The 27,702-nt window shown below is 41.3% G+C and overlaps 1 protein-coding gene and 1 long non-coding RNA gene across 5 annotated transcripts in view; both read right to left on the bottom strand.

Moving 5' to 3' along the window:
- Positions 1–27,702, bottom strand: part of SUGCT (succinyl-CoA:glutarate-CoA transferase) — a 712,850-nt gene that overhangs the window by 173,548 nt on the left and 511,600 nt on the right. The gene's annotated exons all lie outside the window — the stretch shown is intronic.
- Positions 24,896–27,702, bottom strand: part of LOC144293034 (uncharacterized) — a 3,671-nt gene continuing 864 nt past the window's right edge. The window contains exons 1-2 of one of the 3 annotated variants that reach the window (XR_013360480.1): positions 27,067–27,702; positions 24,896–25,741 (exon numbers count right to left, since the gene is read on the bottom strand). The exon at positions 27,067–27,702 is cut by the window's right edge and continues 864 nt beyond it. This is a non-coding gene — a long non-coding RNA (uncharacterized LOC144293034). The remainder of the gene's footprint in view (positions 25,742–27,066) is intronic. The other 2 variants (XR_013360482.1, XR_013360483.1) reach the window with 2 other exon arrangements.

The raw sequence follows: 27,702 nt of genomic DNA, 5'->3' as shown, positions 1-27,702 counted from the left end.
TTTTGTCATTTCAAGAATGTACATTTAAAAGGAATGATATGTAAATTTCTGGGATTGGCTTTTTCACTCAGCATAATTCCCTGGCAATCAATGAAAGTTATTGTATCTATCTATAGTTCATTGCTTTTTTAAAAAAAATGTGATAGAAACACATAACATGAAATTTAACATCTTAACCATTTTAAGGGTACAGTATAGTAGCATTAACTCTATGTACATTGTTGTGCAACAGATCTCTAGTAGAATTTTTTCATCTTGTATGACTAAAATCCTATATCCATTGAACAACAGCTCCACATTCCCCATCCCCAACCCAGCCCCTAGTAACCACAACTCTACCCTCTCCACATTCTCACCAAAACTTATTGGCTGGGGGATCCCTGGGTGGCGCAGCGGTTTAGTGCCTGCCTTTGGCTCAGGGCGCGATCCTGGACACCCGGGATGGAGTCCCACATCGGGCTCCTGGTGCATGGAGCCTGCTTCTCCCTCTGCCTATGTCTCTGCCTCTCTCTCTCTCTCTCTCTCTCTCTGTGTGACTATCATAAATAAAAATTAAAAAAAAAAAAAAGAAAGAAAGAAAGAAAAGGGAGGAAATTATAAAAAAAAAAACTTATTGGCTGGCTGGCAGGGTTCCTTCCTTCCTTCCTTCCTTCCTTCCTTCCTTCCTTCCTTCCTTCCTTCCTTCCTTCCTTCCTTCCTTCCTTTATATTATTAAGTGATAGGTGACTATAAAAGAGGTTAATGAATCATATATCCTCCATTTGTATGTTTTATTTCAATCACAGACATTTTATGGGTAGTTATATAATATTCTTCAGCTTTACATAGTGCCCTTAAATAGAATCACAAAATTCCTCACTGAGAGTTTCATTCATAAATAAAAAAGAAAAAAAAAAAAAGCTCTGATGCAAGGCTTCCTTCCTTCCTCCCTCCCTCCCTTCCTTCCTTCCCTCCCTCCCTCCCTCCCTCCCTCTTTTGTTTTTGATAGTAGCCATTCTAAAGGGTGAGATGATATCTGATTATGGTTTTGATTTGCATGCCCCTGATGACTACCTATGTTGAGCATCTTTTCATATGCATTTGTATAGGTACATGTATACATGGCCATTTGCATTATCTTCTTTGAAGAAATGTCCACTCAAGTCCATTGCACATTTAATCAGGCAATTTTTGTTGTTGTTGAGTTGCAGGAGTTGTTTTTACATTGTGGATACTACCCCCTTATCAGATACATGATTTGCAAATATTTTCTCCTGTTCCATTGGTTGCTTTTCCACGGTATTTATTGTTTCCTTTGTCGTGCAGAAGTTCTCAAGTTCTACGTAGTCTTATTTGTCTACTTTTGCTTTTGTTGATGGGGCTTTTGGCTTCATATCCAAGAAATCATTGCCAGGTCCAACATCATGAAACTTTCTCCCTATGCTTTAATAGTTCATTCCTTTTTATTGCTGGCTAATAGTTCATGGTATGGGTGTTCCAGTTTGTTTATTCACTCATCCTTGGGTTGTTTCCAGTTTGGGGCTTTTGAGAATAAAGCTGCTATAAACATGAATATACAGATTTTTATATGAACATAACTTTTCATTTACCTGGGATAAATGCCCACAAGTACAATTACTAGGTCACGTGGTGGCTGAATATTTAGTTTTTAAGAAACTGACAAACTGTTTTCCAGAGTAGCTATGCCATTTTTATTCTCATCAGTAAGGTACAAGTGGTCCTCCACCAGCATTTGCCATTGTTACTATGTCTCAACCTGATATGTGGGTAGTGATAGCTCACTGTGGTTTTAATTTGCATTCCTCTAATGGTTAAAGATGTTGAATGTCCATGTCACTTGTATACCACCTTAGATGAAATATCTGTTCATGTCTTTTGCCTATTTTCTAATCAGATATTATTTTCGTTACTGTGGTGTTGTTTGTTTTGCTTTTAAACTAGGAGTACTAGTCCTTTGCTGGATAATGTGGGTTACAAATATTTTCTCCCCCTGTGTGGTTCGTCTTTTATCTTCCTAACAGGGTACTCATGGAGGAAAGTTCTCAATTTTAATGAAATTCAATTTATCATTTTCTTCTTTTGTGGACTGTGCTTTTGCATTAAGTTTAATAATTCTTTACCAAGTCCTAGATCCCAAAGATTTTTTTCCTGTTTTTTGAAAGTTTTATAGCGTCATATTTTAGATTTAAGTTTGTGATACATTTTAAGTTAATTTTTGTGTAAGGTGTGAGTCTTAGATTTATTTTGTTTGTTTTTCACCCATGGGTGTCCAATTTCTCTAATGCAATTTATTGAAAAGGTTATCTTTCTCCTGTTGAATTGCTTCTTGCACCTTTGTCAAAATCAGTTGGGCATATATGTGGGAGTCTATTTCTGGGTTCTGTTTTCCCTCCCATGGATCCATATGTTTAGTTGCCCTCCTATTTCACAGTCTTTATTACTGTAGCTATATAAGTCTTGGAACTGGGTCAATAATTAGTACACTAATTATTCTCATTTTATTCTTCTTTAACATTTTTTCTAGTTAGTCTAGATCTTATGCCTAGAATCTAGGTATAGGATAAAATTTGGAATAAGCTTGTCTATATCTTGCTGGGATTTTGCTTTCTATTAAAACTGTATTATCAGTATGACAAGTGATATCTTTTCTATGTTGAGTTCTTCCAACCTACAGACATGGCATTTCTCTCCATTTATTTAAATCTTTTATTTTCTTTCATCAGCATTTTGTGTTTTAGCACACCAGTCCTGTACATGTAATTATTTCATTTTTATTTTTCAGAAAATATAAATGAAACTATATTTTAAATCTGTTGTCCACATGTTCATTCTCAGTATATGGAAATGAAATTGATTTTGATATGTTTAACATGTGTCCCACTACCTTGCGGAACTCACCTATTAGTTCTAAGCATTTTCTGTAGATTTCTGAGGATTTTCTACATAGTCAACTATGTCATATGCAAATAAAGAACTTTTTATTTTCTTCCTTTCCAATTTGTATGCCTTTTATTTATTTTTGTTGTCTTTTTGCAGTGGCCAGAACTTCCAGAATTTTGCAAATGCTCATTATGAAGTTGGTGAAATTCTCTTCTATTCCTATTTTTCTGAAATTTTTTCCTTAAGTGTGTTTTAAATATTTCTCAAGTGCTCTTCCTTCATTGGTTGATATGATAATGTTATTGGTCTTATTTACCTACTAATATAGGGAATCCATAGTAATCCATTGATTGGAAGACTCAACATTAGAAACATGTCAATTCTCCCCATATTGATAAAAGATTTCACACAATTCATATTATAATCCCCTCCGGACATAGACAAGCTATGATTTCCAAATATTGTACCTTGCATCTCTGCAATAAACTCCACTTTGTCATAACGTATAATTCTTTTTACATATTTCAGAATTCTGTTTACTAATTTTTATTTAGGATTTTTGCTTCTATATTCATGAAGGATATTGGTCTGTGGTTTTCTTTTCTGTATTGTTTTCTCTGGTTTTGATATCATGGTAATAGTATCTTCATAAAATGAACTAAATAAAATGGGCTCTAATCTCTTAATTTCTGGAAGAGATTTTGTAGCATTGAAGTTGATTCTTTTTAAAATATTTCTTTGGGGAAGTTTTAAAATTATGACTTCAATTTCCTTAATAGGAAATAGGGCCATTCAAAGTATTTATTTGATTATTTAAATATTTCATATTGGGTGAGTTGTGGTTGTTAGTGTTTTCCAGAGAAGTGATGCATTCCATCTAAGTTGTTGAATTCATGTACTCACAGTGATTCATAGTATTCCTTATTACCCTTTGGGTATTTGCAGATTCTTGGTAAGACTCCCTGTTTCATCACTGACCTTAGTCATTTGTCTTCTTTGTCATTGTCATCTTCTTCTTCTTATCTTTGTTAGTCTTTGTACAGGCTTGTTAATTTTTTTAATTTAAATTCAATTAATTAACATATAGTGTATTATTAGTTTCAGAGGTAAAGTTCAGTGATTCATCAGTCTTATTTAACACCCAATGTTCATTACATCCCATGCCCTCTTTGATATCCATCACCCAGTTACCCTATTAATTTTATTGATCTTTTCAAAGAACCAGTTTTTTGTTTCATTGATTTTCTCTATTGGCTTTTCTATTTTTAGTTTAATTGATTTCTTTTGTTTAAGATATTTAGAAAAGATTTATTTTTATTTATTCATGAGAGACACACAGAGAGAGGCAGAGACATAGGCAGAGGGAGAACCAGGCTCCCTGCAGAGAGCCCAATGCGGGACTCAGTCCCAGGACTCTGGGATCACACCCTGAGCAGAAGGCAGATGCTCAACCACTGAGCCACCCAGGCGTCCCTGCTCTTACCTTTATTAATTCCTTCCTTGTATTTGCGTCTGTTTTATTTTGCACTTTTTCTAGGTTCTTGTGGTGGGAGGGTAGCTTTATTGACCTGAGACTTCCTCTTTTCTGATGTTTGCATTTAATGCTAAAAATTTCCCTCTCCTTGCTACTTTAGCTGTGTCCTGAAAAATTTAATATACTGTATTTTCATTTTCATTCTGTTCAGTTAGTTTTTGTTTCTTTATATGTTTGACTTCCCTTAAGATTTCCTCTTTTACCCATGATTTATAAGTGTGTTGGTTAGTTTCCCAGTTTTTGGAGATTTTTCTATTACCTTTCTGCTATTGATTTCTAGCTTAATTCCAGTGTGGCCAGAATACACTCTATGATTTTTACTCTTTTAAATTTGTTGAGGTTTTTCTTGTGGCCCAGGGAATGGTCTATATCAGTATATGTTCTGTGGACACATGGAAAAAATATGTATTCTGCTGTTGTTGGATGTCAGCTGATGGTTATTGACTTCTTCTATTTCCTTGCTGATGTTCTCTCCAGTTGTTCTCTTTGGTTGTTGAGAAAGGGGTGTTGAAATCTCCAACTGTAATTATGAACTTGAGAATTTCCCTTTGAGTCTATTGGTTTTGATTCACACATTTTTCACTGTTGCCTGATGCATATCCATGTAGAACTTTCCATCTCTTCTTGATATATTTACACTCCTATATATAATAATATAATATATAATATATATATATAATATAATATCCACCTTTGTTCTGATAATTGGCTTAGCTCTGAAGTCTACCTTATCAGATATTAATATAGTCAATCCCATTGTCTTTTGATTAATATTCCATGATCTTTTTCCATCCTTTTACTTTCAACCTACCAATTGCATTATGTTTGAAGTAAGTTCCTTGTAGAAAGTACACAGGGGAGTCATATTCTTTAATTCACTCTGCTAATCTTTCTCTTGTAATTGGTATATATAGATCATTTCCTTATACTGTAGTTTTATATATTTTAGAACTCATGTCTGCCATTTTGTGTTTTCTATTTCTCTTGCTTTTTTTTTCTTTTGCCTACCGTCCTGTGGGTTACTCAAATACTTTTAAAAATTCCATTGTGGTTTAGGTATCATATTTTCAAACTGTGTACCTTTGTACAGCTTTTTAGATATTATATTATATATACATCTTTTATAACTGTCCACTGCTATCATCATTTTGCATTTACTTTTTTATCAGTTTAAATGTAGTGTAGAAACCTTACCTCCTTTTATATGTGTTTATCCTCCCTTATTTATAATTGTCTTAAATAGTTCCCCTATATACATTTGGAACTACATCAGTGTCTGACTTTCTTCAATCTTCAAATATGATTTTAAAAAATTCAAGAGGAGAAGGAAAGTCTATTGTAATTATCCAGATTTTTACTCATCATGTTCTTTCTTCCTCCCTTATGTTCCAAAATTCCTTCTTTTATCCTTTTCTTTCTATTTAGAGTTTCCTTTAGCCATTCTTTTAGTCTGCTAGTGACAAATCCTCTTCATTTTCTTTCATCTGAGAATGTCTTCATTTTTCCCTTCATTCCTGAAGCATATTTTTGCCGTTTATAGGGTTCTGGGTTGACAATTCCTTTCTTTCAGCACTTGAATCATATTGTGCTACTTTTTTCTTGGCTTCCATAATGTCTGATGAGAAATCTGCTGGTATTTGAATTGTTTTTCCTCTATAGGTAAAGTGTCATTTTTCTCTGGCTGCTTTAAAGATTTTTTTCTGTCTTTAGGAGTTCTCAGAATTATGATGTGCTTTGGCATGGATTTTTTGTTTGTTTGTTTCTCTTTAGGATTTGCTCAGCTTCCTGAATCTCTACATTCATGTCTCTTGCCAAATTCGGGAAGTTTTTAGTCATTATTTCTTCCAGTACTTTTTCAGCCCCGCCCTTGTGATTTTGTCTCTCTGGGACACCAGTAACAGGATCCCACAAGTCCCAGAGGCTCTGTTCTTTATTTCCTAGGCTATTTTCTCTCTGTTGTTGTTATAAGGGAATTTCTATTGTTCTGTATTGAAGTGTACTGATTCTTTTCTCTGTCCCCTCTGCTCTGCTATTGAATCCAGTTGTTGAGTTTGGGGTTTTTGAGGGTTTTAAAAAATTATATATTTTTCATTTGGTTCTTTTTTTAATCATCTATTACTTTGCTGAGACATCATTTCTTTACTTAGACTTTCCTTTGTTTTCATTTGTTTCAAGCGTATTTATAATTGTTAATTTAAGTATTTTAATTATTACTGCTTCAGAGTATTTGTTAGCTAATTCTAGCATTTCTATCATTTCAATTTTGGCATCCATTTGTTGTCATTTTTCATTACATTTGAGGTATTTCTAGTTCTTAGTATGACGAGTGATTGAAACCTGCAGTTTTAGTATTGTTATGAGACTCTGGATCTCATTTAAACCTTCTGTTTTAGCTGGCTTTATTTAACTCTGATTCAGTAGAGTCACTTTCCTTCCTTCCTACCTATTTATTGTATTTATGTATTTATTGGCACATGGAGAATTAAAATGGACAATTAAAACAAAGAGATTTCATATAATGTTCCCCCACTCTGTGAAAGCCCAGCAGTTTGGAGGGGAATGATCCCACCTTTAGCTTCAGAGTTAGTTTCATTTAGTCTAAGCCACTGAGAGTGGCCCTTCTGCTTTCATCATCATTATTGATTTGGGAATGGGCACAAAACCAGGCTCAAACCTTTCAGCTCCTAGTGTTCCCTGGGCCTTAGCTATAGTTCAAGGAAAAGCAATGTCACAAGTAGGCCCAGTCAAGCTAAAGCAAAGCATTCTCCATCTCCTCTGGAGATGACTGAGGAAGCATGCAGCCATGATTGTTGCCAGCAGAAGCTCTTAACTTTGAAGGAAATTATCTGAGGATAAATCAAACATGGAGAGCACAGAATCAAAATCAAAACCTGATTCATCACACTCACAGCCCACACTGTGTAGGACTTCTCAGTTACTTAAGTCAATAAGTTCTTATCTCTGGCTGCCCTTTAGATTCTTCTGGGAAGGTTACCAATACTTGAAACTCATCCCATAGAATCTTACTTAAGTGTTCTGAGTTGGGCCCCTGGCTTTCGTATTTTTTAAAAGATCCCCAGGTGATTCTAATGTGCCTTCAGCGTTCTGAATCACTTCAATCAATCTTCTTTATCATTGATGACTATTTAAGTTAGAGTTTTCAAACTTGCTCTTGAGAGCATTTTAACTCCATATTTCCAATGTACATAAAACTCCATGTTTTTTTAAAGATTTTATTTATTTATTCATGAGAGACACACAGAGAGAGGCAGAGACATAGGCAGAGGGAGAAGTAGGCTCCCTGCAGGGAAGCCCAATGTAGGACTCTATCCCAGAACCCCAGGACCATGCCCTGAGCCAAAGGCAGATGCTCAACCACTGAGCTAGCCAGGTGCCCCAAAACTCCATGTTTATTTATTTATTTTTTAAGATTTTATTTATTTATTCACAAGAGACAGAGAGAGAGAGAGAGAGAGAGAGAGCGAGGCAGAGACATAGGCAGAGGGAGAAGCAGGCTCCATGCAGGAAGCCTGACATGGGATTCGATCCTAGGGCTCCATGATCATGCCCTGGGCCGAAGGCAGGTGCCTAACCACTGAGCCACCCAGGGATCCCCATCCATGTTTAAACATGTAAAAAATTACTTGCTGATTTTGTTAAAATGCAGATTCTGTTTCATAGCTCTATAGTGGGAGTTAGTTTGCTAAGGCTACTGTAACAAAGTACCACAGCTGGATGGCTTAAGCAAAAGAAATGTATTCAAAATCCTGAAGTCAAGAAGTCCAAGATCAAGATGTTGGCACTGCTCATTTCTTCTGAAGGCTCTGAGACAAGGATCTGTCCCAAGCCTCTCTCCCTAGTTTATGGATGGCCACTTCCCTCAATGAAAATTTCCAAATTCCTGTCCAAATTTCCCTTTTAGCACCAATCATATGGGATTAGAGCCTACCATGATGACCTCATTTTAACTTGATTTCTTCTGTAAAGACTGTATTTCCAAAGCATATATTACTGGGGATTAGGCCTTCATATATAAATTTCAGTGAGACACAATTCAGCCCAAACTGGGGTGGATTAATAATGTGTATTTCCAATAAACCTCTAGGTGACACTGGTACTGCTGGTCCATAGATCACACTTTGAATAGCAAGGTTCTACTGATATATTTCCTATGCATAAGACTGAGTGGAATTGAAGCCCTCCTAGATGAATGGTCTTGAAACTACCTAAGGAATAATTAACTGGTGGGTAGAGTGTTAGGAATGGGTTACTGGTCATTGCCATGGTATGGATTAATTTAAGAATATGTGTATAAGAGACCACCATGCTCATAGAGGACCTCTAAGAGAGACTAAGGGGGAGGGTACTTTAAATAACTAAACACACATATGCATTACACCAAAAAGTCATAAATAATTTTCTCTTGATGGCTTTAAAAGAAAGTAATACTTTTACATAATTTTCTTTTTTCTATAAATTTTCTAATTTAAAAAATACATATGTATTACATTAATAAGCAGGAAAAAGGGAAAATGTTATTTTTAAAAGAATCATCCTTAATTAAAAAGTAAACAAACAAAAGCAATAAAATTAACCAGTCTTTTATTTACCTTCATAACAGAGGGCAGGAATTCTCTACTGCAAAATAGAGATATACTAGCATGCTAGTGTTTTGCTACTATTTGGACATTAAGCTGAGATTTTTATTAATGTCATTTAATAAAATCTTCCTGTGTTCTATATATGGAAAGCAAGACCACTGTCCATTTGAAATTTTTGGTCATAAATTTTAAATGAGTCCAGTCAGTAAAGTTGTAGCTTTTTTTTTTTTCTACTAGCAATGTTCAGCTGTACAGATACATGTGTGGCATAAGCAGATAGTTGGATTTAACTAGACTTGGTGTTTTGCCAGTTAAGTATGACAAAAAGACGGAGGAACAAGGAATGTGAGTTTGCAAGTGCTGAGCAGTGGAATCCAGGCCAGTAGGCAGAGAAATAAGGGCACCCGGAGAATGATGAATAGTTGGAAAGAGACACAGCTAAATATTAGTGGGAGAACTCTTGGAAAGGCAGAACCAGAAGAAGCAAGTTAGAAATATAGGAGGTGATAGTCATTCTGGGTTGCTTTTATCAAATCAAACTTTCTGAGGTGGCACAAGTATCAGTGATTAAACATCTCAGATATTACTGCCTAAAGAAGTTGCCAACATGTGGTGATAGAGAAGATCATGGAAGGGATCAGAGAACCACTGTACCGGGGTATTGTTTGAATTATCTGTTTGGATGTGGAAATTGCCAAGAATGAGAGGAAAAGTGGTCAAAACTGATATAATCACCCAGATGCTGACATTGTCATCAGATAAGAGGCCAGGAGGCCAAGAGATGACAAGAAGAAGGGCTAAAAGTAGCAAAGTCTGATGAAGAGCAAAGAAGACAAGACTGTTCAGAAGCAGAAAATAGAGAAAGGGATTCCCACTTGGCCTTCTAGCCCTGAGATCTGTCTAATAGGAAGTCCACAGGCTGCCATGGGAGAGAGCTGCAGGAAAGGCAGTACGCTCAGGAGAGAGCCACGTTGGGTTAGAGTTAGAGCAAGAAAGAACTTTCCAGGAAAGCAGGGAGGGTACAGGGAAGTTGAGGAGAGATCACAATGGGAGGTCTGGAGAGTGAGAGAGTCAGGGGTGGCAAATGGGATACGACTGGAGCGGTCACAAACCAGGAAGGCAAGTGGCTCTGAAATGAACTAGGATGTGAAGACTGCTGAGACTGGCCCTGAGTTTGCACAGGGCAAGCTGGGGGAGGTCCTGTGGCTGCTAGGCATTAAAGCCAGGCAATGTGGTGCAACCCCTACCAGAGGGCTCACTCCCAGAGCACGTGTCCTGCGTGTCACACTTCACACATGCATCACGTTACATTTGTAATGCCATCCTAAGACAGCGATGACTGGCTAAAGTTTCAAACTCTCCCTTTTCAATGTAAAGAGACAGCTTCACAAACAAGGGCTACGTTTTCCTGCCATCTCCTCCACCCTCACCCTGTGATGTTAGGCGGAGGCGTGAATTAGGTGTAACTAATTTCTGGCCAATGAGATATGAACTGGAATGAAGTGTTGCTTCAGGCCTGGCCTGCGCACACTTTCCATGCTTTCTGTCTTGGCTCTTTCACTGGCTGAAAGTCAAAGTCAGGTGACATGGCAGGCCTCCTATTGAATATGGAAGAGGCTCTCCCAGCCTGAATGACTATACAGAGCAACTCTCCTGGTTAGGAGGTTTTATGTGAGAAAAATTTAAATTCCATTGAATAAGCCACTGAAATTTCAGGGTTTGTTTTTTTTTTAAAGATTTATTTATTTATTCATGAGAGACACATACACAGAGAGAGAAGCAGAGAAACAGGAAGAGAGAGAAGCAGGCTCCTTGCAGGGAGCTCAATGTGGGACTCGATCCCAGATCCTGGGATCATGCCCCAAGCCAAAGGCAGACGCTCAACTGCTGAGCCACCCAGGCATCCCTGAAATTTCAGGGTTTATAATATTACCCAGCTAATACTACTTTAACCAATATATATCTATCGTGTGCCTAATAATTAGAGTCAGAGACCTCCTCCAAAAGTTACTAAGGTGTAATTTAGCAGTTATGCCCACCAACCATTATCCTACATCCCTCCTCCCCAGTTTATATAAAGAGAGGACTAAGAGGAGGTGATAGGTGTGTTGCTGGCTTCATGAGTACTACAGTGTGTCTATGTAGAAGGACAGAGTGATGGGGCCCCTCACCCAAAGCCAAGAGGAAAAAAGGTAAATAATGTGAAGTGATGGCTGCGTTAATTAACTTGATGGTGGGTATCTTTTCACAACATAGATGTATAGTCAATCATCACGTGGTGCCCTTCAAATACATTACAATTTCATTTGTCAATTATACCTCAATAGAAAAGTCTAGGTAAAAGAAGTATTAAGTATTAGGGGAGAGGGGGAAGGAAAACAAGCTATCTCCCTGTGCTATTCCTCCTGCCTGACCCCAACAGATGAGGATCTAAGTCTGGAAGAGTTTTGAGAGATGAATCAGAGCCAGAACATGTACCCCTCCACTCTGAGAGGGATATCTAGCCTTTGATAGGTAAAAGAGACGACTTAAAAATGAGTGTGGGATTAGACTAATATTTGACCTAATATTAAAGTAACGGGGAATTTATGGAGTCATACCAATGTTTTAGTAGATGGGAAAGTGAGGGAAGGGTTCAACATTGACAGAGTTGAAAACAGTCATCGGTGAACATCAAGACCATTTCATGTCTCTCTCTCAAGGAGTTGAGACCCCTGACTATAGAGGTTATACGTCATATCATCATTCTAATGTGTAAATATTTAGAGGTTGATCATTGAAATGACATATATAAGGAATACCAAGAAGTCGTAGGTAGAAACGGATGGGTTAACAGAAGGTCTGACACATATTAATAGAGGGACAAGGTATTTGAGTGTCATTTGCGGTTTCAGTTTTTAATAGTGGCACTGTTGGGTAGTAGATCACTATACTGGTGTCCACAGGCCAAGTATTTCAGCCCAGCTCTATCACTTAGGAGCTACAAGAGCTTCACGGGTCACTATTCTTCTTTGACCTTAGATTCTTCATCTGGAGAGTGAGGATCATGAAATCCTCTTCATGAGATTACAATGAAATGTAGCAGGGTCCACTGGACACTTGTTATAGAATGTGTTCTCCTGGGGCACCTGGGTAGCTCAGTGGTTGAGCATCTGCCTCTGGCTCAGGTCATGACCCCCGGGTCCTGGGATGGAGTTCTGCATCGGGTTCCCCGCAGGGAGCCTGCCTCTCCCTCTGCCTATGTCACTGCCTCTCTCTCTGTGTCTCTCATGAATAAATAAAATATTTTTAAAAAATAATGTGTTCTCCGAAAGACACTAAAAGCAGAATCTGATAACTGTAGATTTATAAGGATTGGTAGGCTAGTTTCTATTCTGACCTCATTGTCAACGTCAGATTCAACACAGATATGGCACTGACGACACACCAGTGCCATGAGCAAATCATGCCCGGGCTGACGACCACAAAGGAAATTACTCCTTCCTGACTCACCAAAGGGGAAAAAGGGTATACGCATATATACATACATACACAAAATCTCTAACAGTTATATACATGTAACTATTTTCATAGAATTTTGATTTATAGCTTTAAAGAAAAAAATAGCCTTAAAACCATGTAACCCCTCATGTATCCTTTCCCTAAAGCCATAAACACACCTCCAGTTATCCTGTCCAACAAAAATATACCACAGCAGGTGGAGTCACAAAAAAAGTAAATGGTTTCAATATTTTCATTCATTTCAGCCCTATTCCCTCAACAAAAACTTCAAACTGCAGGTGCGTGCAGCATACTTCTGCTATGACAAGAGCAGTGTATCTTTGTAACTGGGGCTTCACCTAATGATGTGTGAACTAAATGCTAACTGCAGCAAAATGACTCCAAGCCAAGAAAGCCCCAGTCGAGGGTCTCGCCTGGAAGAGGGCTACGCCACAGGAACACACCAGACTGGGGTTGGATCTTTGGTCCTGGGGAGATCATCATTCCTTCCTTCCCTTCAACTTCTAATGTTTCGAGAACAGTGTGTGAATTAGATTGGAATTTTCAGTTTGCAGACATTCCTCACGTGAGGGTCCAAATTTGATTTCAGTCTGGAAACCAGAATCTAAATGAGTTTGAGAGAGGAGTAGGTTTCAAGAAAGGTCAGGCCAGTCAAAGTAAAACGCTAACCAATTATTGTAGGGAAGCAGTTTCACATCTGGAATTGGTTATATGTGGAACAGAAGGAAGAGTTTTCTTAGGACAGTCGGTTTAATTACATTTTTAAAACAAGAAAGAGGAACCTAGGATCTCCAGCTAATCTCAAATGCAAACAGGCCACCTCTAGATAATCAATATATTTGCTTCTTATTTCAACCAGAATCGTTAGTACTATATCCATAAGTGGTTTCTATCAGTTGTTGGTCAACTAGGGGAAAATCTTTGGGGTGTACATTTTGCTTGGGAGTTTGTGTGTTAGGGTCAAATCTAGGCGTTCGGACATCTTGTCTCTTTAAAAGAAAAGATGCTGAGAGAGAAGCATAATTTTGGCATCAGGCTGACCTAGATTTTAATTTAGTAGCTGTGTGACTTTGGGAATGTTACTTAATCTTTCTTTATCTTTTTCTTATCTGGGAAATGGGAATAATTCTTATCTGGAAGAGATCTGCGTTCTGATTATTATATTAAATTACACAGCATATGTAAAACAACCATAATAAGACTGTGTGGCTACACAAAGTAACCCACAAATGTTGACTCTCTTGACTCTCTTCTTTGTTAGCTTATTTTTCTGAAAGCAATAGATTTTTGGCAAATACAATGAGATGGAAAGTTGTACGCACCCTACAACCTGAACTGTCGGTAGGATAGCACAAGAGAGGATAAGAAATTAAACGTACTGATGGATTTGAAAAGTATTCACCTTTGGAGCTCAGAGAAGTTCATCATCCGTAAAATGTATGCCCGGACATCTATTTTTGTGATTGTAGCAAATTGTACCTTGATTTCATGACTGCCCCCGCCACTCCCCCCACCAAAATAGTCAATAGTAGCATATTGTAATTATCTCAATTCACCAAAATCAGGACAACCACAAGCCCTGGGGTCAGAGTACCCCCTGGGCCAGAGCGTGTCATTCCCTTTGTAACCAGTGTCGTTGCCCATGGACAAGTTTGTCGACTGACACTCCGCCCGCCCGGAGTGTAAGAGACAATTCTGCTTTGCAATGAAGAAGTTTAGTGTAGCTAAGAACGATGCTGAAAGCAACATTTTACTCCCGAGGAGCAGGTTATGACCTTTCAAATGAAACTCAGCCAGAACATTTATATCACATTAACACCGGTAAATGGAAAAGAGAGAGAGGGAGGATATAATTATGTTTGCGAAGGCACTGTGGCATTGGTGGTTTTTACTGCCTTTCCCCTAAGTTTTTCTGAGGTCTGCAATATATTTCATCAAATTAATAGCATTATTGAATCCCTTCCCTTTCCCCACGTGAGTCCCGGTGCGGGAGTCCACCTACGAGGGACTGGGAGGGCCTAGTGCTGTTGCTAGAACCACACAGATCAGGGTGACAAGGAAAGATGGTTTCAAAAACACCAGATGCCACGGAGCCAAAGTGGCGGAACAATGCATCGGAATTATCGAAAGAAAAGAGAGTTGTTTGTCCACATTTTTAAACCCTTAAGGACAGTTTTCGGGCACTTAGTGTGGGTCTTTGTGTGCGCGAAGCACAAAATGCAGGACAAGATAGAGTCGATGTTTAAATGGCATGCAACACGAGGGAGCCGCTTGATGGAGCTGAGCATTTGCTCTCGTTACACTCTGCTCTGTTTATAAACATTCCAGCGATGTGAATAATAAGAAGCCAAGCACAGGCCTTTGTCATCCCTCCATGATCTTTCTGGTACTAGAGGGTTCAGGAGGAGGTGTTGAGTTTCTGTGTGCTAAAGCTTGTCAAGGGCACATCAAAATGCAATAATGAAATCAACTACCAGACAGATTGGATGGCAGATTTTGGCAGCTAACAAGGAGCTTTCTTGTTATAGGATGTGCAAACTTGTGGATTGCACTGCAATTAGAATTTTTTTTTTTTTTTTGCCTGAGCTCTTCTTGTACTTTAATTCTCATAAGTGACAACAGCAAAAGACTACTTCTCACTCCCTAACGTACTCTATCCATCTCCTTGTTGCTAAAGTAACTCATATCTTAATTTAACCTCAAATTTTCAAAAATCAGATCAATGCTATTCAGTGTTTATGAGATACTGATACTTCAAGGAAAAGTCGGTGATAGATGACTTAGAACTAATTCTCTTGCATTTTTTTTCAGTGTGTGCAAAATATCCTTTTGGTACTTTTTGTAATTGTTGTTGTTGTGGTTTTAACCATATGTCTCCAGTAGGAAAGCAAGATCTTTGTTTCTTAACAGCTGATGTGTACTTGCTACTGTGTCACACAGGAGTCCGTAATACTGTTAGCGACAGCTAAATCATTTCCACAAAAACTAATTTTAGCATCCAGGAAGGGAAAAACAACACTATTTCTGTGCTACTTAATAGAGGGATTTCATGTGAAACAACTCGGTGAACCAGGTCAACTTGTTTTTCAAAGGTTAAAGGTGACACGCCTACAGGGGTAAATGGTCTCCTCAGGGATTTATGGCCTAACTGCACCAACGTGAGGGCTCCATGTAGCTGATGAGGCAACTCCCAGAATATTCTGGTTGTTTAAACTATAAACAATCCTGGAAAGGAGTAAAGTGGGAACTGAAAGGGAGGGGAAAGGAGATAGAGGGATTGAATTCAGATTTCTAAATACACTTAGGGAATGTCCATTTCAGATTTTTAAATTCACTTAGGGAATGTTGGCTACCATCCCAACGCCATTGCTTCCAGTAGGAGGGTGGATACACCCGACCATCATAGAGTGGGTATCACAAGCACTAAAATCACAGTGCAGTTTATGATTTTTTATTTTACAGGATAAGAGGTTTTCATTTTAGTGAACAACAACAACAACAACGAAACTTCAAAAATTGAATTGCAAATCCTTAAGAGATAAGACCTAGAGAGGAACTAGCCCCTATATTTTTCACTCTTTATTTTACTGAGAACGAAGAAAAATTGCTTATATATCCAAAAATACATATTTGGTTTTGAATCCAAAACCAGGGGCACCTGGATGGCTCAGTGGCTGAGCACCTGCCTTTGGCTCAGGTCGTGATCCTGGGGTCCTGGGATCGAGTCCCCCACATCAAGCTCCCTGCAGGAAGCCTGCTTCTCCCTCTGCCTATGTCTCTGCCTCTCTCTATGTGTCTCTCATGAACAAATAAATAAAATCCTTTAAAAAAATGAATCTGAAGCCACTTTTTAATGCATTTAATGTATACTAGCATTTTGTATGAATAGACCAGACAATATCCTCTGTATCAGACCAGACAATGTGTATCAGGTTCTAGGAATACAAATAAACCAGAAACCATCTCTACTCACCCATGGGCCTTTGATAAGGAGATAGAAATACTGAGACCAACTCTTGCACGCAGTCTGATGGAGGCACAAAAATGGAATTATAAAGTTCCCTCTTCATGGAGATGAGGCTGGAGCTGTCTTGAACAAGCACTTTGGAAACAAACTTGGAAGAAAGGACAACATGGGTAGAGGGAAGATCACTAGTTAAAGTACAGGGGGTTGGAACACGGTGTGAGGTATGAGGCTGGAGATTTCACAGATTAAAGATTCCATGACAAAGAGTTTAGATAGGAAGGAGATTCAGGGATTCTCAGCAGGGAGTGACATAATCTCAGTCCTTTACAAAGATCTTTAAGCAGCCCTGGGGCAAACAGATCCAAGAGGGCAAATATTATTATATCAATACAGATTTTCCTTTCAAAACAATGTTTGGTAAGAGCCACTGTGCAATTCCAACTTCCTGCTAAAATATCCATGAAGACACAGGAAAAGTAAATACACCAAAAATCATCAGCAGACTGAATCTATCAGCAGTCTGAATCTAGGAAAATGGACATAACTCCACATGGGTGGAGCCGGGCTACCTAACATCTTTCTGAGATTCTATCTGCAGCTCGAGAGAGAAAGCCAGAAGCCACTGGGTAGTAGATAAGAGGGAAGATCCTAGAAATACAGCGTGGTGCATTTTGGAACATTGGTATAGATGGTGTTGGTACACAGCCCTGTGATCATGAATGTCAAAGTTTTTAATATTATTCAATCAGTTCATCAAACTAGAGAAAGAAGAAGTCAGGGAAGGAGTGAATTGCTCCTTCAATAGAGTAGAGGTACAGTATGATTTAAGTCTGTTGTAAAACGGGAGACAAATATGTACACCAGCCTTCACAAGCACAACCAAGGAAATAATTCAGTCTCAAGGTGTATAAAGGCCAACCTAACTTTGTTTATTGAGAAATAGTGAGTCTGGACCCTTGTTTGAAGGTGAGTAAAAAGAAAACCGACATGGAGAAAATAATCTGCAGAAAAAAGAAAAGAAAAAATAGCATTCGATCCATAGGGATGAATAAAATGGTTTGTAATATTTCAGTACTGAGAAGAATTTCTAGAAAATGCTTGTTTTCCTCAATGAAGGACAAGGAGACAAGGTAACTATGAATAGGAACACATAATCTTAAGAAAATAAGAGGATGAACTGAAAAATAAAAGGAGGAATTAAAAGGGTGAGGATAAAATGAAGAACCAATGGCAAGAACACAAAAACCACGCTTTTAGAATTAACATCTTTAAAATCTGCATTGAAGGAACGCTTGAGTGGCTCAGTGGTTGAGCATCTGCCTTTGGCTCAGGTCCTGATCCCAGGGTCCCAGGATTGAGGTCCACATCGGGCTCCCTGCATGGAGCCTGTTTCTCCCTCTGCCTGTGTCTCTGCCTCTTCTGTGTGTCTCTCGTGAATAAATAAATAAAACCTTTAAAAAAAAAATCTGCATTGAAGTTGGGGCAGAACCAATGATACAAAAACTTGAATCCATCACAGTGAGCATTGAAGTTTTCTTAGAACAAAGGAAAACCCTAAGCAGGAAGGAGGAAATGAAAGCTGCCAATGATCAAAATATCATAAAGCCAACTTGAGGCTGAAAGTTGTTTCTGAAGAAATGAATGAAAGAAAAGAAAACCAGCAATAATCAAAGGAATAAGAGGAAAAAGTTTCCTTGAGATGAAGCAAGGCCTGTGTAAGCAGACTGCAATGGTTGACAGTTATAATTCACAGAAATACCAGTGAAAAAGTGCAGGCCTACACATATCCCAAAGTACAAAATTAAGTGAAAGAAATTCCCAAGTTCGAGAACACAAAGCAACAAATTTTGATCCCTCTTAACAATGTCCTTTGCCACATTAAATACAAAATGACAATGAAGGACCATCTAATTCATTGCTGAAATTAGGTTAAAGCAGGTCCATATGCTCACTGCTAATCATTTCTTCCTGAAACAGATTATAAGAGGTGGCAAAACATCTCCTCAGAAGCATGTACCCAGCAGCCATGCAAACTCTCAGTATCAGCTTCCTCTGAAAGATGTCAGGTGATTCAAACCTTCAAGTCATAAGTATGATTTAGGATGTTATCATATGAGCAGAGAGCTAAAACCAATGGAGGCAGGCAGCCTCTAGGATGGCCTCCAGTGATCCCTATCTCCTAGAGTTCCTGCTCTGGTGTAATCCTCCTTCCTTGAGAGTGGATTGAATTTAGTTATCTTCTTATAGCAGACAGAATGTGGCAGAGGTAACAATGTTACCTCCAGGGTCAGGTTACAAAAAGAATGTGGCTCCTGCCTTGGGCACTCTCATTCTCCCCCTCACCCTGGGAATTTCTGCTGCCATGTTGTAACCTGCCCAGTTGAGAGGCCTACGTGGTAAGGCACTGAAAGAGCTCCCCCGTCAACTGCCCCGATCAAGGAGCTATGAGGAGCTGGGGTCCTCTGTCCAATAACTTGGGGAGAAATGAACCCTACCAACAAATTCACTGCCCTCGTCGCACCTTCAGATGGGAACGCACTCTTGGCAAGCACGTGGATTGCAGTCTAGCAAAAGACCTTGATCCAGGGGCATCCATTCAAACCAGGCCCAGACTCCTGACACAAAAACTCTGAGATAATAATGTTTGTTGTTTTCAGCCACTAGGGTGTTGGGTAATCTGTTATGCAGCAATAGAGAGCCAATATATAATGTTTTAATACTGAGTCAAAAATAAGGGGATAGAGCATAATTCTTTGACTGGTTTCTGGGTCACTTGGTGTTCTGAGATCTCTCCCATATGGCTTATTTTTTATACAGCTGAAGAGCGGTCTTGGTCTTGAGATGAGAGTCACCTCTGATCTGAGCAAGCACGTGACACATGTGCTAAGTCCCATGAAGCCTCTGACCACGGGCTACGCAGATGCAGAAATCAGCTAATCAATCAATTAATCCATCAATCAATCCATCTTTTAAAATTTAAATTTCAACCAATCTATCTTTAATACTAAAATAAGATCTCCAAAGATATCTTAAAATAGAAGATATAATTAATGTAGATCACCATAATCTATTACGATTTAGGCCTAAAGCCCCAGAACTTATTTGGGAAGGCCTGATAGTACAGTGGTAGGAAACACAGCTCCAGGAGTAGAAAACCCTGTTTCAGCATTGGGCCGACCAACTCTGCCTAGAACTTCAGGCAAGTTCCATAATCTCTCAATACTTTGATCTCCTCCTCTGTGAAGCAGAGATATGCTATTGCTTGTAAACACTGGCACAGAAGCATGATACTTACTCAGAAAATGTGGGATCCCTGGGTGGCGCAGCGGTTTGGCGCCTGCCTTTGGCCCAGGGCGCGATCCTGGAGACCCGGGATCGAATCCCACATCGGGCCCCCTGTGCATGGAGCCTGCTTCTCCCTCTGCCTATGTCTCTGCCTCTCTCTATTTCTCTCTCTGTGACTATCATAAATAAATAAAAATTTAAAAAAAAAAAAGAGAAAGAAAATGTGAGGTGCAGTCACCATATTTTAAGAGCTAAAAGTGGAAACGAAGGAAAAACTAAATTTGCTCAACTCCTAATCTCTAGTATAGGCAACTCAGATCCTGCTGTTTCAATCTTAATTCTGGCAATTAGGAAAAGATATAAGATAGATAACAGTTTTGAAAAGCATAGAGGTCATAAAATATATACGTTTTAAAACAATGGAGAAATATAAACAAATAAAGAGACCCCCCCTCCCAAAAGCAACATAAAGAAGCACATTAAAAAAAATCAAATAAGTCAAAGATGTTCGACTAAATTCTATTAATGACAGCAACAAAGGAAAAAAGATTAAGCCCTTCTGCTCTTTAAAGAAAAATGTTTCTCAAATTTAGTCAAAAAAACATCATATTACTTTTGTCTTAGTTTCCAAGGGCTTCTGAAACTAATTGCCACAACTTGGGGTGGGAGAGGGGGAGGCTAAAAAGAACAAAAACTTATTCTCTCCCAGTTCTGGGACCAGCAAGGTGTCAGCTGGACTGTGCTCCATGTGGAGGCCCTAGGGACGAATTTTCTCCTGCCTTGTTCTAGCTTCTGATTTCTGATGCTTCCCTACAGTTCATGGTCTTCCTTCGTAGGCAGCTGCCTCCATCTTCCAGAGGCCACCGTCTCTGCTTCTAAATCTCTCCCCCCTGACCAGCACACTAATCATTAGATTTAGGACCAGTTTCAACCAGGACAACTTCATCATAACTCAGTTATATCTGCAAAGACCCTATTCCCACATTCACAGGTCCCAGGGGTTAGGACTTGCACACATCTCTTGCGGTGCACCATTCAACCCGTAACAGGGAAGTACTATTTACAAAAGGACACCTAAAATATATCCCCAAACAATTTAAATATGTGACAACAAGGAAACTAATTAGCATGCGTCTGCACAATCAAATATTTGAAACCAACTAAAAATCAGGTATGGAGAATAATTCATATGTGAGGAAATGTGAGTGATAGGATATCAAGTAAAAGTATTAAAATACAAACAGACAAATAGGAAAAAAACAAGATTCAATGACCTCAAATAATCTATGCACAAATATGTATAGAAAAATATCTCAGAGAAAACACTAAAATATTAATAATGGTTAACACTGGTTGATAGGATTAGGGGCGATTTTTATTATCATCCTTAGAATTTGCTGTACTGTTAACAATTTCTTACAGTTAGATTTTGTTTAGACTTTCACAGCTTTTGTCTGCTTCATAACAGTAAATGTAAAGTGTATGTTTCAAACCCACCTTCTGATGGTTGTGGATATGCTGGGGTTCTTTGAAGCACAAGGAATTCAATAAAGCACAAGGAATGTATGGGATTGAGGTGGTTGTAAGTTTACACATAATATATTAGTTAAGATCACATACCAATAACCTGGGCTTACAGTCGAGATCTGTTACTTCCTGGCTGCGTGAACTTGGGCAAGACCTAACCTCTGTATGTCCTAATCTGTAAACTGGAAATGGAACAAGGCTTGCCTCAGAATATTGTTTTGGCAAGGTTTTTGCTCACATATGTAACAAAAATGATGGGTCAGCTGTTTTTACGTACAGTTGGATCAACAATTTCATATAGCGTCTGAAACGTAAGTTTCAGGTACCAGCAATGCCATATGGTGCATGAAATCCCTCTCGCTAATATTAGGAGCATTCGTAGGAATAGAAGTGGTGGTGGTAATAATGTACCTTCCTTTTTTTAAAAAAAATAATGTACCTTCCAAATTTCCACATGCATATTCTGATGCAGTGCATTCCCCTGAAATGCAGTATGAGGACTTCAACTGCCCACAAGGCACAGAGGTCCTAAAGTGACCCAAATGAGGACCCTTCCCTACCAAATACACAGGCAAGAATGATATATTTCCACATGTTTTTATAGCCTTCAAATGCCTTGACCTTCTAATGGTTTGATGCTATAGACTTAGAGCTACCTGTCCAGCCCCCAGGGAAATAGGCCACGGAAGACGCTGAGGGCCCTGATATTAGTGGCTCCCATCTGTTCCTGCCTTGCTGTGTCAAGCTGCAGGTGTTTGAGGTCTGCGACCTTCATGTGTGCCCAGTGCAGCCCACTGAACCCTGGCTGTTGTGTTCAGAGCGCTCTCCCCAAGAACACAGCAGTCTGGGATCTGCCCACGGCATTAACTGCTGGCAGGTGTGCCCAGTTCCCGAGTGGGCATCATCATCCTGTTCACCCAGACCCAATGTGGAACTAGATGATTCAGTCATGTAAGAAGCATTCACCAGCTACAAGGCCTTGTGCTGGATGCTGGATAAAATAGCACTGGCCCCCCTGGAGCTTAGTGAATTAAAGCACTAGACAAATACAGAACTACACGTGGTAATCAGTGTCATGAAAGAAATAAGAGGATGCAAGGATGGAAGAAAATCAAACAGGAAGAGGTGACCTAGTCAGACTGGGTAGTTGGGGAGGGCCTCTTTGAGGAGGTGACAGTTCATTCAAAACTCAAGAATGAGGGGAATGAGCTCAGCAAAGAGGAGGGCAGGACAGCGACCCGAGTGAGGGAATACTGCATGAAGGTCCTGACAGGGAGAGCACCGGACAAATGCAAATGACGGGAGCGAAGCAGGTGCACTGGCCCAGGGGACAGAGGAAAGATACGGCTGAGCTGAAGAGAGGCCAGTCCCTGCAGAGCTTGGTCTCATTGGAGGCAGTGAGAAATGCATCCTGAGTCTGTTCTGACTGCACCGAGAAGGCACTGATCTGCTTTAAAGCGAAGGAGCAACAGTATTCAAATTACCTTTCCTAACATCGGCTGCTTTCTGGAAAAGAGAAGGGCCTGGGACCAGTGTGGAGGCAGGGAGTTGGGGGCATTTGAGTTTTCTGTTGGGAAAGAAATGGTAGAGCTGGCTTGCTGCCACACTGTGTGTGAGGAAGAGGAAATCCCATCAGGACTCTTGCTCGAGCAAATGGCTGGATATAGGGCCACGGATGCAGAGGCCAAGCATGGAGAAAATCCCATTGGTGGGCTGGTGATGCTGGAGTTGGAAATGAGGATAAGAGGGGCGCCTGGGTGGCTCGGTCGGTTAAGTGTCTGCCTCTGGCTCAGGTCATGATCTCAGGGTCCTGGGTTCAAGTCTCCATGGGCTCCCTGCTTAATGGGGAGTCTGCTTCTCCGTCTGCCCATCCTCCTCCCCATGCTCGCACATGCTCTTTGAAATATCCTGTATTTCAAAGACCTCGGAGACATCTAGTACCCCAAAGGAGATGAAAGGAGGCAGTTGGAGACACACATCTGGAACAGATATGTAGGTCTGAGCTCGAGATAAAAATGTGGAAGTCGGTCAGGGTCAGAATTGCCCAGACTTTGCGAGGCAGTTCCCACTCAGACTAGAGCCATGGCCTGAACCCAAGCTTGGTTGATTGAGGGACAAACCTCCCACCTACCCCATTTCCCTGAGGTGGGGGCCCTGCAGGAGACTGGGATCTACTCTGGGATCTTGTCTGACATCTAAAGTTAAATGACCTAGATATTTCCCACCAGGCTTCTAGAACCAAAACCTGTATCCTCTGATCTGAATCTGGCCTGCATCGGTTACCTGTGCTCCACCAGGTGCTTTTATTTTAAATGAGTCTTAGTGGAAAGGCAATGTATCCCCAAGGAAGACAAACCACAGTGTTTCAGCGAAGTGACGATGAGAAAAATGACAGGACAGAGAGCCTTTGCCTTTCACGGCATCCTCAAGTGCATGAATTGAGGGGCATACAAGAAAGGCAGCCCTGAGAGCATTTCTTTCCTGTCCACATAGCCTCTGGACTCTTTCGCATAGCCAGTCATCCCGCAAACACCACCAATCCAGGAGTGAGCCATGGCCAACGGCACCAGGCCCCGGGGTTCTCCTATGACTGGCTTCTCGCTTGCCCTCTAGATCAGAGGCTCCCTGTGCTCGCTGTCCAAACCCCAGGGTGCGGGGGGAGATGGTGGATGGGGAGGGCATTTTAGGCAGGCAGCCAACAAGGGAGGGCACAGAGTGGAACCACAGCAGGTGCGAGGAGGGAAGGGGCTGCAGTTGGGGCACATGTTCTACACGAAGGCAGGCGCGGATGGATAGATGGGCAAGAGCAGGGCACAGCGCATGACCTTGCAGTGCAACTGAGGGAGGCCAGAGGACCTGCCTTTCCCCTGAACCCAGACGCAGGGACGATGACGATGGACCCACAGTGGGATCCGGATGGACCCCATGAAGCAGTCTGAGGGCAAGTGCCACACCGGTCTGCCCAAGAGAGAAATGAAGAGATGAAGGAGCGGCGGGGGGTGTCTCCTGGAGCTGCAAACTGCATGTGAGGCTGCAAGGCTTCCTGCCAGCTTGCGACTGACGGGCACCTGGGTTTGCATGGATCAGAGGAAGGGATCCTGAGATTAAACCGTTGGGCACGTCTGAGTGCAAAATGCTGTGGTTGAGCTGATGGCTCTTGTCAGCCGGGGTGCAACTCCCCGCTTTCTTGTGAAAACCAGACCCACCTCCTGCAGTTCACAGGGCCGTGCGTTCAGCTGAACTGCAGAGGCAGCATGAGGAAGAGCAAGGGACCGGGACAGAACAGGCTGTGTGACCAGTGCCTGGGGCTTGGAGCCCAGTGAGTGATCGTTGCGCACCAGCTGTGGGCAGAGCCCAGGATACGACAGGTGGAGGGGCGAGAAGGCCTAAACAGGACAGATGATTAGTCTAGACGTGGGAGGCACCATGACACGGGTCAAGGGATCCAGAGGGGTGTGCTCTGAATACGGGGGAAATCCAGAATTAACGGCCAGGGAACGAGGATTTAGCTGTTGGAGCTTCTCCAAGGAAACTTCCTCCGTCTCCCACCCCTACAGTTTCAGAACTTACTGAGAAATGGATGCAAGAGTCACACAGGGATCAATCTATCAGCTTTATTGCTAGTAAAGCTGGCTCAGACAATGAGGCTAGTTGCTGAGGTCCCGGGGGGCCCCCTGCTTCCCCACACCCCCCCAACCTGCAGGCTTTCGGGGGGCAGAGGGACAGCCTGCCCTGTCGGGCTCCCACGAGGAGGGAAGAGCCTGCCCTGCTGGCCGGCCAACTGGGGGGCTGAGCCCCACCAAGTCAGTTCCTTTCCCCATATGAGGCAATCAAAGAAGTCCCCTGGTCCTTCGGGAGGGGGCTGGAGAAAGGCTGCAAGTCTCCTCTCTTCTCAGTATCTCCAGAAGGACAGATGTTCCCATTTTATGGGCCTCGATAGGGATCCTGGAGAAGGAAGGAAATCATTCTCCTTGCATTGTCCCAGCATTTACCATCAGATTGTACGTTTTGATATTTACCGGAAAAAAATTCTAATTTCTCAATGAGCTGGAAGGCCTGAAGATCCTTTGTTCCAGTGGCCTTCAATTTGTGTTTCCTTTGGTTTGGTTTTTAGTTGCCCAAGTCATCCTTCAGACATAAAACACGGAAGGCCAGGCTGTTTTGCCTGAAAGGAGCAGAAGGTAGGAGGTGCGGGAAGCCCGGGCGGGACCCATGAGGGCACCCTCCCTTCCCCAGCAAGCACCCAAAGGCAACTCAAAGCAAGCCGAGGACTTCTAGCTTTGGTTCCCAAACCTCCAAAACAGTCCTATGGTGCTGGGAAAACACTAACCAGAGAAGTTCTGATTCTTAGTCATTAAGGAAAACGCCTAAGCCAGACTGTGCAGCTGAGTCACTGGTGGTGATGGGGCTTCTGGAACCATCGAGTAATCCTCACCTTGACAGAGGCTTGAAAGCAACACAGAAAGTTTCAACTCACTTGGAAGGGTCCGAAACTAATACCGGTCTCCTTTCTTTTTGGACTACCATCCACCCCATCTCGTCATGCCCGTAGGTCTTAGGGGGGCTGCAAGTGGCTGTGGAGTTCACACTGAAAGGTGTCACCAAGCAGGGCGGTGAATACCCTTTATTGCCATTGCTGCTGATACAGGTCTTTGCAAAAGGGTACATAATGACCAGGATGGTTCACCCAGGGGGTAAAGGGTTATATAAGCTCCTGGCGCTGCCCAGGGGACCCCTAGCATCATAAGGTGTCTTGCTGTGTCTCCTGTCCAAAAGGGACCTGAAAACAAAGGTAACCACATTTGTCACAACAGGCAGGTGCTAGCCAGAACCAACTGCCCTCACTGGAGCCCTGGTCTTCCGTGAGAAAAGGGTGGTGAGGGAGGTGTTCTTAAACCAGAACGGTAAAACTGATCTGGCTGCTGAAGACAGCAATGGGTTAAATCACTGAAATCAAATGAAATAAAAACTTTGAATCATGTGTGTCTTTTTACGTCGGAAGTGACCACGTACTGGCTTGCTTACACGTCTCAACCTCAATCCCACTGGCCTGGTCCCCAACAGACTTGGACCTTCCAATGTTCTAGGTAACAGGCTTTGGTCCATGTCCCTCCCTGATTCTGTTTCTTGACTTAGGATGGGGACCAGAAGCGGTGGTGTGGCCTTTGACTTTAGGTCATGTATGTTCCACCAAGGGTGACCGAGGATGTCATAGGCATCGTCTCCTGCCTTCTCGGTCCCTAACCCTGGTTCCTGTCTATTCCCCTCACCTACCCTCAGTTCATGCCCACACGCCCACAGCATATGGTGGCCCCAGTGAGGCAACCAGCTGATTTCACATCGATCACTGAACGCTTACAACACAGAATGACTTTCACCGCTGTCAGGGGTCACAGGAGAGCCAGCCACCAGAGCTCGGTATCTCGGCATCCAATCACCTACCCTTCCCGAGAACATTACCAAATGTATGTAAGAACATACTTATTTCTCTTCTCCCTCTCGTAATTATCTCCAGGGTATAATCCCTGCAAAGCATCTGCGTGGCTTTAAAAAGCCACTCTGTGAGTGTCAGGGGAGATCACATCATCACATGTTGGCAAGCCAGGATATCACTATTACTAAACTTACTTTCCAAAACAAAGTGGGGGTAAAACGGTGGGGGGGTGGGGGGAGGGAACTTTGAACATCAAACAGGATTGATGGGCTTATCATCATCGCGCCGCATTACAGGGTGACCTCTGCAGACTGGAAATTGGGTTACATCAACAAACCTTCCGCTTTAAAGTGTGAGATGAAAGAGTGCCTCCCCTAACATTTTGCAGTATTACTGGCTCAGGTTTAAAGAAAAGTATGCAGCCAGGTACCCGTGTCACATTTCAATCTGTGATAGTGACATGGATGTGAAAACCCAAGCCTTTGAAACTGAGCCTCTCGCATGCTGAAGAAAAACCTGACGTGCACTCCACCGCCAAGGCCTGGAGAGAGAAGGTAAGATGATGAAGGCGGAAACCTTTGCACGTGGAACCTTGCTGAATTCTCCTGCCACGGGCCGTAACTCCAGGCTGCTAAAGTGGAGCTTAGTTCAGATAACTGACGTCGGTGTGTTTGGTTTTCTTCTGTATCAAGGCTTACCTGCCTTGTAGAGATTCCAAAAAGTCAGTGATGTGTAGCCAGAGGAAGGAAAATGACTTATTTCACAGAACCAGCCTTTCTTAAGATCAATTTGATGATAGTTCCCCAATGCCGTTCACCTAATAGCACTCTCTTGTCATTTCTTTATTTAGCCCAACAGGTTTCTCTGTTGCCTCCGCAAACCCTCAAGCAGGCAGCGAAGAGCTCAGATGTTAGATGCAAGGCTTAGTTGACCCTCTGCAAACAATCTTCATATGTTTTTTTTTTCCTACAAT

Source organism: Canis aureus, chromosome 21 (genome assembly GCF_053574225.1).
Source record: "Canis aureus isolate CA01 chromosome 21, VMU_Caureus_v.1.0, whole genome shotgun sequence".
In the NCBI taxonomy this organism is placed as follows: domain Eukaryota; kingdom Metazoa; phylum Chordata; class Mammalia; order Carnivora; family Canidae; genus Canis; species Canis aureus.
This window is presented reverse-complemented; position numbering and strand designations above follow the sequence as displayed.